Source organism: Oreochromis aureus, linkage group 3 (genome assembly GCF_013358895.1).
Source record: "Oreochromis aureus strain Israel breed Guangdong linkage group 3, ZZ_aureus, whole genome shotgun sequence".
Taxonomy (NCBI): domain Eukaryota; kingdom Metazoa; phylum Chordata; class Actinopteri; order Cichliformes; family Cichlidae; genus Oreochromis; species Oreochromis aureus.
The window spans coordinates 34,465,715-34,479,289 of NC_052944.1; positions in this window are offsets into that span (position 1 = coordinate 34,465,715).

Below are 13,575 nucleotides of genomic sequence, written 5' to 3' on the forward strand. Positions count from 1 at the left end.
ATCATGCACATTTAAAGTCACTGGCACACCTCATCCCAGATCTGGACCCAAATGCCCAGATCATGCTTCTCTTAGGGCGGGACATTATCAGAGTACATAAAGTCCGCAAACAGGTGAATGGTTCACACAACCAGCCCTATGCTCAGAAGTTAGATCTGGGGTGGGTTGTTGTGGGCAACGTGTGTCTCGGCAGTGTCCATAGGCCATCAGCAATCAGCTCCTTCTATACAAATACCACAGAGCTGCGAGGCCATCTATCTTTAACCCATGCCCTAATGTGTTTTGTGTTAAAGAAAGGTACAGCGCCATCCAGGTTGCAGACCATCTTCCAACATGTTCTGAACAAGAGTCCACCTGTGATGTTGACCATCTTGGATGCAATGTGTTCAAGAGGACCAAAGAGGATAACCAAGTTGCTCCTTCGATTCAGGACGCTTCATTCATGAAAATAATGAAGGATGGACTACAGAAAGACACAAATAACAGCTGGGTAGCCCTTTACCCTTCAAGAGTCCACGTCAGCAGCTTCCTAACAACAGGCCTCAGGCACTGAAGCGTCTCAAGTCTCTCATTCACAACTTTGAGAGGAAGCCTGAAATGAGGAACACTTCCTTAGCTTCATGGAACAGATGTTTAAAAATGGTCATGCAGAGTTGGCTCCTCCGTTGGGTGAGGAGGAAGAGCGATGGTATTTACCAACATTCGGTGTGTACCATCCCAAGAAACCCAAGAAGATCAGAATAGTTTTGACTCCAGTGCTCGATTCAATGGTGTGTCACTCAATGATGTGCTGTTGACGGGCCTGACCTGAACAACACACTGCTGGGTGTATTGATGCGCTTTAGAAAGGAAGCTGTTGCATTCTCAGCAGACATAGAACAAATGTTCTACTCTTTCTTGGTCAGAGAAGAGGACAGAAACTTCTTGAGGTTTCTATGGTTCCGTGATAATGACCTCTCCAAAGATGTCGTGGACTACCGCATGACAGTCCACGTGTTTGGGAATAGCCCCTCGCCTGCAGTGGCTATTTATGGCCTGCATCAATCCGTTCAGGTCAGTGAGTTCCATATTGACCCTGATGTAAAGCATTTTGTGATGCGAGACTTTTATGTAGATGATGGATTGAAGTCTCTGCCTACAGTCGAAGCAGCTATCAACTTGTTAAAGAAGACGCAGGATGTCCTCTCCAGGTCTAACCTGAGGCTGCATAAGATCGCAGCAAACAAGAAGGAGGTCATGAGAGCCTTTCCTTCAAGAGACTATGCAAGTGACCTTAAAGATCTTGACCTCGATGCAGACACAGTACCAATGCAGCGCAGTCTCGGGCTCAACTGGAACCTTCAAACAGATTGCTTTGTCTTCAGTGTCTCCCAGGAGACAAAACCTTATACTCGCCGAGGAGTCTTATCTATCATTAACAGTCTCTCACGACCCTCTTGGGTTTGTAGCACCAGTTGTAATACAAGGCAAGGCCATTCTGCGAGAGCTCACTGCTGAGAATGGTGACTGGGATGCGCCATTACCTCGAGACAAGGAGGAAGCTTGGACCTCGTGGAGAGCTTCACTGACAGAGTTGTCAAGTCTGATGATACCCAGACCCTACACTGAAACTTCACCATCGACAGCTGTCAACAGAGAATTGTGTGTTTTCTCTGACGCTTCAACAAAAGCTATTGCTGCAGTAGCATATCTTAGAGTCACAGACACTGCTGGAAAACATCATGTGGGGTTCGTCATGGGAAAGGCCAAGCTGGCACCTCGTCCAGAGCACACAATCCCGAGATTAGAGCTCTGTGCAGCAGTACTGGCTGTTGAGTTGTCAGACCTGATCTCAGCAGAACTTGATCTTCAGCTTAATGCTGTGACTTATTACACAGATAGTAAGGTGGTTCTGGGCTACATTTGCAATGAGACCAGGCGTTTTATGTGTACGTAAGTAATCGGGTCCCTGCGCATTGAAGATCCTCCAGTCCACGCCAGTGGCGCCACGTGGCCACAAACCAGAACCCTGCAGACCATGCAACACGTTCGGTTGCTGCGGGCACTTTAAAAGACACCAACTGGCTTAGTGGACCCAGGTTTCTGTCCAAACCAAAGCAAAACGTCCCTGACATCACCTTTGATCTTGTGGACCCAGGTTCGGATCCAGACATCCGACCGCTTGTGTCCACATTAAGCACTGCCACAGCATCCAAGCAACTTGGGTCCCAACGATTCACCAAGTTTTCTTCGTGGCGGTCACTGACTCGTGCAATCACCCATCTGAAACATATTGCCAGTTGTTACAACATGATCACAACAAACAAACCTTGTAAGGGCTGGCATCTTTGCAAGACAGGATTTAGTGTTGAGGAATCCACCCAAGCCTCAGACATCATCATTCGAACAGTCCAAGAAGAGGTTTATGGCGAGGAGATCAAATGTATCATAATACACAAAGAGGTTCCCAGAAGTAGTCCTCTGAAAAGCCTCGATCCCTTTATTGATGCACATGGCCTACTAAGAGTCGGAGGTCGTCTTCACTATTCGAGTCTTGCTCAGAGTGAGAAGACTCCTGTGATTATTCCAGGCAATCATCATATTGCAACCCTGCTCATTAGACAGTACCACGAACAAGTTCACCATCAAGGGCGTCTCTTTACGGAAGGGGCTGTCCGTGCAGCTGGGTTTTGGATAGTTGGTGGCAAGAGAAAAGTGAGCAGCATCATCTACCGATGTGTGACATGCAGAAGACTCAGAGCTCCAGTAAGCTGCCAAAAAATGGCCAGCCTTCCGGCAGATCGTCTCTCAACAGACCCTCCCTTCACAAATGTTGGCCTTGATGTGTTTGGTCCTTGGAGTGTTTCTGCACGCCGGACTAGAGGAGGCCTCTCACACAGCAAAAGGTGGGCCGTGATTTTCACATGTATGAGCGTAAGAGCCGTACATATCGAAGTCATAGAATCCTCGACACGTCCAGCTTTATCAACGCATTGAGGCGGTTTCTAGCAGTTAGAGGGGCGGTCAAAAGTATTCGATCAGACAGAGGCACTAACTTTGTGGGTGCTTGTCAGGCCTTGAAGATACCTTCTAACATCGACCAAAATGGTGTCAAGTCTTACCTGTCAGCCCAAGGATGCTCTTGGACATTCAACCTCCACATGCCTCCCACTTTGGTGGAACGTGGGAAAGGATGATTGGTCTGGCCAGGAGGATTCTTGACTCCATGTTCCTCCAGCTCAAGGGGCAGCTTACCCATGAAGTGTTGGTAACTTTCATGGCAGAAGTAGCAGGCATCATTAATGCCCGGCCTCTTGTTCCTGTAACAACTGACCCCGACAACTCATTCATTCTTACACCAGCTGCTCTTCTAACACAGAAGGTAAACTGTGTTCCTGCTCCTCCAGGAGAGTTTGGACCCTCTGACCTCTACAAGCATCAGTGGAGACAAGTCCAGCACCTGTCCAACACCTTCTGGGACAGGTGGCGCAAGCAGTTCCTTCCAACATTGCAATCACGTAGGAAGTGGCAGTCATCTAACCCAAACATTAAGTCAGGGGATGTTGTTCTCCTCAAGGACAGCCAAGTACAAAGAAATAAGTGGCCACTTGGTCTGGTAACACAGACCTTCCAAAGCAAAGATGGTAAAGTTCGCCAGGTCGAGGTCAAGGTCATCAAGCCAGGAGGAGAAACATTGTTTGTGAGACCCATTACAGAAATAGTACTTCTTCTGGCTTCAGATGTCTAGATGTTGAACTGTCATTGACAAAGTGTGGTGGCGTTAATCACGCCAGGCGGGAGTGTTCTGATATTGAAAGTTATTTTAAGTTAGACTGTTTTCTTGGATTTACTAAATGTTTAAATATGTGATTGTAACTCTCTGGTGCCACCTTAAAACCTGTAGTCGGTAGTAGGACATGATGTCGTCAGTAAACAGGAAGTAAGTCTGTGAAATAAGGAGAAGGCATGTGCAGCATGGTGGCCTTAGTCAGACAAATCCAGTGGCATCCACATACATCCTTTGCCTTTGGTAGCATTGTGGGTATGTACAAACTTGTTTTATATTTTATGTGCATGTATAGACCACTTTCTTTCAAGTAAGTTCATTTTTCTATAAGTTTAATGATGATGCAATCTTATGCAGTTTACGCTAGCAATCGCTTATGGAGCTAGTTAAAGGGGAACGATAAACAATTGGAGGCATTCATTGTAGCAAGACTTGTTAAAATCATAATTTGATGTTTGTATTTGAGTTAAAAGGAAGTAATTCATATGAACATTGCATGTCGACATATTAAAAAACTGGGTTAATATATTTTCTTTCTTATATATATGTACATGGTGAATAAGTACAGTGATTATGTCTTGTACTGTTTGTTACAGTTTCACCTTTCCTGTGTCAATAAACCTGTGAACCGGGAATCGTGTCGTCAGAGTCTTGATGTGGGGAAGGAGTTTAGCTGACTGCCCAACCATAGCAGAGGCAGTACAAGTAACGAGGCATGTTCATAGTGTTTTGTTGCTACTTTTAAAGGAATGCTTCTAAAAACATGTCTCCCACCACTTGTCATTGTCAGCTAATAATAAATATTTAGATGGTATTTACAGAAGTTGCACATAGTTAAACATCACTGCATTTGTCTCTTTTCAGAGTAGAATGAAATAGCATGAATTCATATTTGTTTTCACCAGTTTTGCTTCTCTTTCTTTTGCCTCGTTTCTCAGCTGAATTGCTCTAAAAGCTTGACAATCAGCTCTACTGGGAGATTGCCACAAAAGCAGCGTGTGTGTGTGTTTTGTTCAGCTCCGCTGGTCTCCCCGTTGTTCTGCCTGACAGGTAATGCAATATATTGTTGTGCTCACCCATGTGATTGTTACCGTTCATTGTGCCAGATTGCGTGTGATAGCCTGTGGGGAAAATGGGGGGGGTTTCTAGCCTGTTATATTCATTCATCAGTATGCATTCACAGTCCGACCAACAGGTTCCCTTTAAGAGTGGAGAAAACGCTTTGCAAAACACAAATGAATCACATATTTATCGATGCGCTATTGTGTGCTCTCTTCAGCGTCACAGCAGGAGATCGCTTGATGTTTGATCTCCTGCTGTGACACTGAAAACATTCATGTTGTTTTCATCTTCAGATAATTTAACTAAGTTCTGCCCTGATTTTACACTTAATGGCTAAAACTTGTTATTGTTTTGGGTCGTTTTGTTTTTTAAATCATCGAATCTCTGGAAAATTATTTCATATTTTATTTCATCCTCGTGCTGGATCATTAGATGTATAGTTTTCAGAGTTAGAAGCAACAAAGACTGTTGAACAAATGCCACCAATCTCCCATTAATTTAAGTTTTTAACCACATCGCTCCAGTACTATAGTCCATGCCACAGACTGAAAAGAAAAGATGGGCATGGCGACTGTGACATCGTCCACCAGATCGTTGAAGCCGATGTTATGGTTCATGTCAAAAGACCGAATGGCGGGAGGCCGCTAGGAAAAGTACCTCATTTTTAATAAGCGACTCATTACAACTGCTTAGTATTTGCAATCAGATCAGAGATTAAATTGACATAATGTTCAAAGGATTTAGTTCAGGGTCTGGTCTGATTCCAGCTTCCACAAGTTTTGAGACAGGTGAGTTTCCTTCAGCGGGATGACAGTGGGACAGGCCGGCGCACTGTGAAGGGATCACTGTGATGGAGGACAGGTGAGGTAAGCAGGCAGGTGGGAATCATCCAATAAGTAAGAGGCCTGAGCGATACTTCCACACTGAGTCACTGTCTGGATTGATTGAAAAGAAAGAAATTGGTGTTCTTTAGGTTTGTGAGGACATTTCACCTCATCCAAAGGAACTCTTTAGATACAAAGAACTGATTTAGAGTCCCAGGTATTTAACTCTTAGTGAGGGCTGTCTCTTTGAAGGTGGTCATGGTTGTTGGCCCTCTGCTGATCATGTGAGTCGACCTCTGTAAGACACTGTTCCACCCTACTGAGGCGGAAACACAAAAATGAGAGCTGTTGTAGAGTTTTATAGAGAACAGCAAGAATGATCTCCTGTCCTCTATAGCAGCGGTCCCCAACCCCCGGGCCTCGGACCGGTACGTGAGTCGTTTGGTACCGGGCCGCGAGAGTTGAGGCTCAGGTGTGAAATGTATGGTTTTCAGGGTTTTTATCGGTTTTCAACGTTATTTTGTTATCGTTTTTATCGTTAACTCGGTTTTCCTGGGTCTTTTCACGTGTGTTATGAATAAATCTTCTTTTTTTCGGTACCGGCACTAGTTTTATTTTGTTGTATTCATCCGCGACACCTCATTGCCGGTCCGTGAAAATATTGTCGGGCATAAACCAGTCCGTGGTGCAAAAAAGGTTGGGGACCGCTGCTCTATAGCATGTAACGTGTGGCGGAGGTGAAGCCAGCCACTTAGGTGTGTAGGTGGATAGCAAAACACTTTCTACTAGTACTGATTAATTTTAAATATCAAAAATAAAGGTGCCAGCTTTACCACACGTTACTGGAGATAACACTTGCCTCGTACACACGGAAGAATCCATTACAGACATAGTATACAACGAAGAAGAATAAACAGGGGGTGACCTACCAGTCAAGAGACGAGAGGCGCCACCATGTGGTGATACACTATATTACAACAATAGCTGTTACAAGTAGCAGGGTTGAACACGCCTGAGGGAGAAGAAGCTCTGCTGCATCTGTGGTGAGAGGGTGAAATGGGCTTCCCTTACTTATGCTCATATAGATAGATAGATAGATAGATAGATAGATAGATAGCAAGCACAGGAAAGCACTGTTGTTGTTGTTGTTGTATTTGTAATTATCATTCTTTAGCCTGATATCAGACAGAATAAGTGACAGGTCAGTATGTGGAACCATGTAACAATGACTTTTTTATTCAGATTTTAAAAATAAAAGAACTTTTTTTCCTGCAGATCACTGATATTAAACATTCTTTTGCATGATTTATATATTTCTGGTTTTAATGCTCAGGCATTTGTGAGCCAGCTATTTTTCCATTTTGTTACAGTGGTGCAGATTTTAACACTGTTTCTGCAGTTCTGCAAATAACGATTCTGTGTATATGTCGTTTGTTTATCTGAGGTTTTATTTATCCCATTTTAATGACCAGATTTTTTTTCCCAAGTATTTCCATTAAACCTAAATGAAAGGGGGTGTACTTGAAGTCATGTGCATGTTATTGAGCTGTGCCTTAAAAGTGCCACTAGAGGGGGCAGCAAGCTGTTCTATTTTTTCAGTGATTTTATTGTGTTGTTTGTACAGAATAATTTCCAGCCAAAATCTGTAGAGCAGGTTTTCATTTTTGCTATAATTTTTTGTTCATTCTCCAGGACTGTCTGTTCTTTCAGTCCCCACCTCCTGCCGGCGTAGGAGGGAAATCTGTTCCTTTCTCTATAATTGCCCCACTGGCTTCTATATTTGGATCTATGTCCTCTGTCCTCTCCTCTCACTCGCTGTTGCGCTCTTGCTGTTTTGTCACTGTTATTGATTCACATTCTCGCTGTGCTGCAAAGCAAAACCAGCCAGAATCGGTGCAAGGAAGAAGCAAGGAAGCATCGACGGTGAGTGAAGGAGGCGAGGCAGGGGTCTCCTCAGATCTCCGCGCTGCATCAGTAACAGAGGTATCTGCTTATTCACCTGAGCGTGTGGGGGCGGGAAAATCTCCTTGGCTGAAGCGAAGTTGTTTTTCCTTCAGTCCTTGCAGAGCAGGAATGCATTATTGTTTACAAGCGAGATTATTGTTTCTGTGTGTGAGTCCGTCTGTCATTGCGGCACAGAGCGCCCCTGCAGACAGCTGCTGTGAGTTCTTCGGCAGGTGTTTGCATGGCTGGGCTCTTTGTGGGAAGATTTTGTCAACACGACTGTGTTAAAATTGAGCCAAGACACAGACAGAAACTTTACAGGTTTATAGTTGGGATCTAAATGAATCTGATGTGTTAGAAACTGAATGAAAGGAGCCACAAGAAAGGGGCCGAGGGCTCATGACCCCGTTCTGCTATACGCCCCTGTCACACAGGCTTTTGGCATCTTTTGTCCATTTGTAGCCCTGCATATGGAGTGTTCTCTGTTATGTAAAATATTTGGAAGAAAAGGTGGGCAAGTCTTGCTTTTTCTTCCCTTAAAAAATGCATTTCCTCCCCCTCATTTGCACATTTCTGGCTTTTAGTTCTAATCACATCCCAGATGCAGCTGTTTCCCTTCCACATGTAAAGTAAGCAAGATGTTTTCCAGGTTAGTACCTGAGAGTCTGGCCTTGTTTACTTATATTTATTCATAACTCTGCTTTTCTCATGTAAAAGCTTCTTATGAATTATAAATAAGCTGCCTGTCTGCTCCACAAATCCAATCGACAGTACATCTGTGTTGAATCTCTTCCCTGTGTCAGTGCTCTATGTTTAGATTACACTGTATGTCAGTTTTTCTGTGTTCAGCTAAACTCAATGTGCAGGAAAAAGTGTGCTTACAATTTCATTTCCTCTGTCTTTGAAGTCCACCTCTGTGGCGGTTCCTGCTGCATGAGCTCCTCTAAGACCGCATTTAGATGTGTGGATGCAAAAATGCCAAGTGTTTCTTGTCTTCACAGTAAATCTGCGCCACTGTGGAAATGAACGCTGGCGTTAGGAGCTTCTTTAGTCTGCTGCTAATCACACACTTTAGCAGAGGTGAGTGAGCGGTTTGTTGTCTAGAGAGTTGCCCATCAGGTGATCTGAAAGCCCTGCTGATAATCATGAGCTCTGAATAGTTTTTATTCCTGCGTGTGTGCTTTTGAGAGGCTCATATGCTTAATAACACTTTGCAGGGACCACATGAGTGGAAAGTGCATTAATTCTCCTTGTGACACAAAAATCCACAAGGCTTGGTGAGTAAGATTTGGCCAGCAGATTACTTTCTGACAAAGAGCTAGAGTGGGACCGACGGCGAGAACGTTGTTGAGTAGACCACCAGCTGACACCATGGGACTGTCCAGCTATTGGCCCCTGCACTGGGGCTTATCACAGAGCTATTACACCTGTGGGAGGGAGTCTAGCTGGCAGCCTAATCTGTGCCTCCTCGTCTCCTCCTCCTGCCTGTGACCTGGAAATTGCCCTCAGTACGCCATGTTTAAAGACGCCTCCAAACTGAGATGGAGAAAATAATTGTGCAGTGATTCTGCGAGTAGTTCCCACAACAAAAAAAGATATTGAACTCCATAAAAATTAAGTAAAATTTAAACGACATTATAAGGAATCAAAGAAAAAATCCTTCTTATCACATTACAATTACTTTTCTACTTCTAATCAAGAATTAATATTTATGTTGAGATCTATATATGATTTATATATATGTACATATATAAATTGCGAAAATGCAACAAATTTTTTGGTGTTTTCAGGTTTAACCTTTAAATTATGACGTCAAGCTAAATAGATTCAATTTCAAATTAAAGGAGGCTGAACTTCTGGAGAGTACCTGTCGGGGAAAATCCAACCCTCTTCACCCTGTCATCTTCAGTTACCCTGGAGGTGAAGTGATCGAGTTCCTCCGTGCTAGAACACCAGGAATTTTAATTAGTCCTGATTAGACAGAAGCATACATCACGCTTGCTGCATTAAAAAAACAAAAAACAATCAGTTTTTCCTCCCTCATCACTGTTTTCCTTTGTTCTGTTTCCTCCTCCTCGCCGTCTTTCTTGCAACACCTCGGTAAACTGATGTCGCAGCGTGGCTCAAGAGATGGTAGTGGTTGTAAAATCTGCACAACTTCTTGATTTATTGATGTTCCACAGGGATGAAATTCCCCTAAATACCCAGTGCCTTTAACAGCATTATGTTCTGTCACCAGGCGTGTTTTCCCCTGAATATCAAAGTTCACACAAGATAAATTGGTGAAAAATTTTAATAGATGTGTCGGCTGCTTCCTGAAGCTCTGACAGTCAGTGCTACAATGTCTCTATAGGTGGCCATGAGCTTTGATGAAAGTGTTCATGTTCCACTCAGGATGATTTTATTAGCTTTCATGATCACATGGCATCGTTTTCAGGACCCACAAAATGACTTCAACACACCCAGGTTACCCTTCTGTTATCGGGACTCACTTAGCCTAACATCTGGAATAAGGATGAGCGGTCACACAAAGCTGTTATCAACTCTAAGCTAACTCATGGTTTATCAGTCTGGCTATCAGCATCTGACCCTTTCAGGTTAATTTTATTTATATAGTGCCAAATCATGGGAGGTTACCACTGTTGGCTCACAGCAAGAAGGTCCTGGGTTCCACTTTTCTGTGTGGAGTTTGCAGTTTGTTGTCTCTGGGTACTGTGGTTTCCTCCCACAGTCCCAGACACATGCAGTAAGTGGGGTTAGGTAATTGGAGATTGGTTGCCTTTCAGATTACCAGCCCTGCTGTGGACTCTGTCCTGTTAACATCATTGTTTCTGGCATCATTGCGAGACACTGTTCCCTGTTTCACCCCACAGAAATCATCTTTTCTGTGACTAGTTTCTGTCTTTTTTCTCGTCTCTCCTGCGTGTTTTTCCAGCCCAGAAAATCAGTGATGACTCCATCAACACCCCCCACCCTCCTGTGCTGTTCAGCATCAGCCCCCAATCCTACATCAGCTTCCTGCTGCTGGGCCTGACCGTCGTCGTGTTCGGCGGCGTCTATCTCTGGATCCTCAGATACGTCTGCATCGGCTGCTGCCAGCCCATCACAGTGGGCGTTGAATCAGAAGCCCTGGCAGGGATGGTGTGAAGTCATCGGCCCCTGTCTGATTGAGTTGGGCTGTTACCAAGTCACACAGGACATGTACCTCGGTTTTACAGGTAAAAGACTTGGCCTATCCGACTTGTCATCAATTTTGCAAAAGAAAGTAGGTGTCAGGGAAGATAACTAAGTGTGTAGTCATTTGTGCTCCCATATAAGTTTTTTTTTTCAAGTGCGGTTCCAGAGCGCTCAGTGACAGTGTCAATGCTGGAAAATAAGAAAGTAGGAGAAAAGTAGTTCTTTTGCTCTTACTTCTACACCCTGCTTACCTGATATCTGGCAAACATCTGTTGGACACTGCCTGAAAAATCGCTAAAAAGCTACTGAGCAGTGAACGTGAGACACAATTGTAAAGCTGGGTGGCAGAAATTTAAGAAAAAGTTCAGCTAATAAGCTGATAAAATGCTTTGTATCTTTGCTTTAGGGTTTTCTTTGTAGTTTATTGACTGTTTTATTTCGAAACCCTTTTTTCATGGTTTCTTTTCTTACTTCCTGCCTTTCTCCTTCACAAGTGGGTTTTGTGTGTAACAATTAGCCATTTAGTGTATTTATAATGGCGTCCCCCTTTTCTGCTGTCAAGTTAGTTTGTGTCTAGTTTTATTTGTTTTGTTCCTGGGTATCTGTCTCAGCTTCAGCATTATGTTAAAAACAATCCATAAAAACATACTACAGTGTCTTCTTTTAAAACAAAGACATTTTCTATTATTTTTTCTCCATATATTCCACTCAACTGGTTATTTTTGAGCATTTACACACTTTATGGGGAAAAAAATTACCAGTTGAAGTTTTTGTGAAAGTACAGCCTGTTGATTTCTCTGCTCGTGGCATTTCTGCTCAGCTGAATGACACAAATAAATCTCCTTTTCTTCTTCAATCTTGCCTTGTGTTATGGGGCCTGTGTAGGGTGACCAGATCACAGTCTAAAAGTAAATATAACAAAAATAAAGAGAAGCTGAAGTTTGTTCTTATTGTCTATATTATCTGTTAATTCTTCCTCCTCCTGGAGGAGGAGGAGTATTTAATCTGTTCTGTTTGTTAACAGTCTAGCATGCAATCGGATCTAGGTCACAATAAATGTGAAAATCTGAAAAAACTTTATATTACTCAAATTTTTTAATGGATGGATCTTCTAACTTCACAACAATATGCTAGACCTTGGTGGACATTAATACCTTGGCTGGCTAAACATTTGACTTTGACCTTCATTTTTAGTGCCCAAATTTGAAGAAACCATATCAAGTAATCTGTCATATTAAAAGTACAGAAAACTTTCTTCTTTTATTCTAAATGACATCATACAATCATCATATTGTAATAAAAACATCATAAAACACCAAAGTTGTTGTAAAAGTCATTGTCCGTTGGGTGACTGCTTTTGTTCACTGTTGTTTCAGCTGCTGTTCTGCCTGGTAACAGCCTTTGGGCTTCATTAAGCTTCATTTTTCTTTAATAAAAAGCCTTCGCTTCATATATTACAGATTTTAGAGAAGTGCATGTCCTGCAGTGCAGAGCTAGTCAAAATGTAGGACATTGTCTCAATATGTGGTATTGAAGACGACGGATGAAAAGATGGATATCTGTTCAGCCTGGCCCCATGTGTTGGATCTACGTAAGTTTGTTACAACCAGACACACTTTTGACATTACTCACATCATTTGATCAATGCGAATATTTATCAGAGCATGTTTAATAATTCATGTGCTCATTATTAACTCATGGTCTCAAACTGAGAGGACACAGATTAAGCGCACTGAATGTAACCGAACAGTGTGTAAATCACAAGACATGGATTCAGTATCTAGCAGGATCAAAGACCCCAAACCAGAGCTGCTAGCTTAGTGCTAACACACTCATTGTAACGGCCCCTGGCCAATTAACTCCCACTGGTACAACTTGACACAAATTGGTGAGCACAAGCGACTAATATGTGCCTGAAAATGAAACAATTTAAAAAGCCGAGCTGCTTACTCATGCATGGGTCCAATGATTCACATGAGTAATGGACCATAAGATCTGACATCCACAGGACCGCAAGCTGCTGCATGGGTGTTACGGTTAGCGACTTCACTTCCTAAGAGAGCTCAGCAAGAACAACCCTGGTTAAACTCTGTTTAAGGTCATGCCAAAGCATCAGATTTAAGTCCACACTTTGACTGGGCCACTCCAAAACCTTCATTTTGTTTTTTTGTTTCTGTCTTTGAGTCGTTCAGAGGTGGACTCGCTGGTGTGTTTCAGATCATTTCTTTGAGCTTCAGACTTCAGACTGATAATCCTTCAGGATTTACTGATGGGAGAGCAAAATTAACGATTCCATCAAGTGCAGCAAGTCGCCCTGAAGCAGCAGAGCAGCCTGCGACCACTACACTACCACCATAACATCTGACTGATGGTGTGATAGTCTTTTTTTGAAATGATGTGATTTTTACACCAAATTGAACAGGACTTAATCCTTCTTAAAAAAAATTCAGCTTTATATCTCGTCAGTCCACAGAATATTTCCCCAAAACTTTTGGGGATCACCAAGATGTTATTTGGTAAATGTGAGATGAGCCTTTGTGTTCTTCTTGGTCAGCAGTGGTTTTTGTCCAGTCTCTTTCTTATTGTTGAATCATGAACTCTGACCTTATTTTAGGCAAGTGAGGCCTGCAGGTCTCTACATGCTGTTCTGGGGTCTTTTACCTTAGAAAAAATCCTTTTTAAATCTTTCCAGACTGATAGATGTCAATGACTTTGATTTTCAGCTGTTTCTTCAGATCATGGCGTGATCTAAAATGTTGATTTGTGAGATCTTTTTAACCTATTTCAAGCAGCTTCAGGCCA